Source organism: Solanum lycopersicum, chromosome 10 (assembly GCF_036512215.1).
Source record: "Solanum lycopersicum chromosome 10, SLM_r2.1".
In the NCBI taxonomy this organism is placed as follows: domain Eukaryota; kingdom Viridiplantae; phylum Streptophyta; class Magnoliopsida; order Solanales; family Solanaceae; genus Solanum; species Solanum lycopersicum.
In genome coordinates, this window is record NC_090809.1 from 49,679,508 (window position 1) to 49,683,194 (window position 3,687).

Consider the following 3,687-nt stretch of genomic DNA (forward strand, 5'->3'; position numbering starts at 1 on the left):
CATGTTCATATTCATATTCAACCTCCAAATTCTTCTTCTCTTCAACTTCAATTTTTTTTACGGACAAGGGCCTAAAATACCATTAAAGTATTGAAAATGGTACAAAATTTCCCTTCATCCACCCGTTGGCTTCAAAATACCCTTGTCATCCACCTTTGGGTTCAAAATTGACCATTTTTAATTGTTCTAAAATTAAACTCTTTAAATATTTTTCTAAATGCTGGACATTCAACTATTAATTATAATTTTAATTTATTAATATAATTTATACACCAATCTACTATCCACTCATTACTAACTAAACCTCACTCAATTGATAATTCAATTATAATATCAAAATCGTCATAAACACTACCAAAACATGATAAAATTATAAATTATTGAAATGACATTCAAAATTATTTGAGTCTGAATCGAAGGCCCAATTAAATTTAGGTTGAGCCGCTTATTTAGGAGGATACTTTCTTTCAAAATTGAATTAGAAATTTATGATTAAAGGTAAAGAAATAATACATCTCGAATTAATTCATGCACTTTTTTTTAATATAATTTTATAAATATTTATGATTTATTTTAAAACCTTTAATATATTATTTTGAAAAAAAGTTACCTATGAAGTAACATCACATAATTGAGACGTAAGAATAATTAAGATGAACATAGTCAGACTTTTAAGTTTATCGGTGATTTTTATATAGCCACTTGAATGTATGATAATTTACTTCTATATTTTTTAAAAACACTCAATTGGCAAGAGCTTGCATTAATAATGTGACGGGTTCATTAATTTAGAGGAATTTAATTAGTAATGGGTGGGTAGTGGATTGATTTATAAATTACACTAATAAGTTAATTATAACAAATAGTTGAGCGCCACGTATTTTAAAAAATATTTAAATAGTTTAAATATGAAATCGTTAAATAAGTGGTCAATTTTGAACCAAAAGGTTGATGACAAGGGTATTTTGGACCCAATAGGTGGGTGGGAAGGGCATGTTGGAGCCAATAGGTGGATGAAGGGTAATTTTGTACCATTTTCAATACTTTGAGGGTATTTTAGGCCCTTTTTCGATTTTTTTATTATCTTCTATCGAAATATTTTATTTTATCTTCAAAATCTGGATTCACACAAATTCCTCTAATAAAGGTATTTTCAGCGTTATCTTTTTAGATTTATTTTCTGATTTTATTTTTGTTTAAATCATTGGAGAAAGTAGGATTCTTCTCGTTTAGAACTATAAAACACTCTTCAAAAAATGATTTTAAGAGACACTATTCATCTTAGTAAAACGATTTCTAGTGATTTTCATCATTTAATCTATGTATTACTCAAGAAATAACTGATATTGTAAGGTCTGCTTCTAAAATTAGGGAAGAGAGACGACAAGAATAAAGTCTTCATCAAATTCAGATTGAAAACGTAATCGTAGGGTACAAGAAAATGACGGCGAAGACCAAATTGTTGATGAAGAGTTATTTAAATATTTTTTACATGTTTAGATTTTTGCATGTTTAGTTGAAGTTAAATAACAATTTGTTCAACAATGTGTACTGAATATATTTGTAAATTTCTTGTTATGTACATTGTTCAATATTTATTACTTTATATTTTTTATTCAGTTGTTATTTTATTATTGTATTTTGGGGTCAGTTTTTATTAATTTTGATAATGTATTTTTTTTATTCATTTATATTTTTTCACATTTTTAGAATATTCAATAATTTATGAATACATTTTACATGACTATGACATTTAAGATTTTATTAATGAACTTTTGTTAAATTTGTGTTGTATGCTATGAAATTTTTATGTATTTGTATTTGTATTTTTTCTTAGAATTTTATATCCTTTCTCAATTAATATTCAAATTAGTATGTATATTATTAATATTTATATTCATCCAAAATCTCATGTTGTATAGTTATGAATCTTGTATTTGTTCCTAATTGAATCCATCCCAAATGTATACTAACTAGATATGTATATTATTTACATGACAAACAAAATCCTATTAGTTTCTTTTTATATATGAAAAAATTCAGAATTTTGTATCCTTTTTCAATTTGTATTTAAAATCATGTGTATACAATTAATATTTGTATTCATTCAAAAATTATGTTGCATAGTTTATCAATTTAACATTTTTTTCTAATTTGTATTTATTCTAAAAGTATGTCAGTTATGTATTTATTTAAGAATGATTACACCAAATATTCAATTATTTCTCTTCAATTTTATATTTCATTCTCACTTATTCATCATACTATTTTTTTGTATTTTATATATTATTATACAAAATTTTAAATAAAAACTAGAATAAATAGAAATACAAATAAAATACATATTGAAATGAATACATACAAGATTTTTGAAGAAAAAAATAACTATAGAGGGAAAAAAAATATATGAATACAAATATATTTCTTAAATGACTATATAGATACATTTGGCATACTTATTGGAATGAATAGAAACTAATAAAAAACTATAATGAATATAAATAGAATATATTGTGGAATGAACATAATTTTAAAAAGGTAAAAATTCTGGAGAAAAAAAAAGAACAAAGTTTAAATTTTATTTGAAAAATATAACTTATGAGAAAATTAAGTGATCCTTACCTTTTCTTTTTGAAATATTCTCTCCCTTGATTTTCTCGCTTTTGTTATTAAATAATTATATTCTTTAAATAAAAACAAATAATAAAAACATAAATAAGATACATAACAAACTAAAATTTGACATTTCTACTAAATATTGAAAATATTACTAATGAGCTCTCCCTTGATTTTCTCGCTTTTGTTATTAAATAATTATATTCTTTAAATAAAAACATAAATAAGATACATAACAAACTAAAATTTGACATTTCTATTAAATATTGAAAGTATTACTAATGAGCCCTCTTAAATGTTAAAATATTGACATTTTGAAAAATATTCCTAAATAAAATCTAGCCGTTTGTCGTTTTAGTTTAAGAAATAAATTAATAAGAAATAAAGAGAAATTACAAAGGAAAAGAATAAAAATTTGGAGAGAGCTAAAATGAAGAGTTGTCCTCTTCAAAACTTGATCCACATCTCCACCTATGACTCGACCATTTCACCTCTAACCCGTCCGAAAAGCTTCTTTTTCAAGAGGCAGAACTGCTCCAACCATAGAAGAAAAAAACATCTTGTTTCTTTGTTATTATATTTGACCTCTTAAATCCGTACATATATTAGTAAAGAGGAAAATCCATGATCGAGCTTGTGATGGATTTCATCATTAAGTGATGAAATACTGAAAATCCATGTTGAAGAGATATCATAGTGATGGATTTCATCATTAAGTGTGACTCAATTGTGCTAGTCAAGGACCTTCAGTATGAGGAAGAAACGATTGCAATTCTTGATCGTGATGTGCGTAAGATGAGGACCAAGGAGTTTAAGTCCGTGAAAGTTCAGTGAAAGTATCGTCTAGTCGAAAGCGCTACTTGGGACACCAAGAAGGAAATGCGAGACAAGTATCCCAATTGTATGCCAATTCAGTTACTACTTCATTCTTTTTTATGCCTATTTTTCGTAAGTTTGTCACTCTGGGACGAGTGATGGGTACATTGATATCTATTATAACAGTCGGGTCCCATCGTTATAGAAAAGTCAATGGGGTAAAATTTTTGGGTTGGAAAACTTTTTCGTACTAAC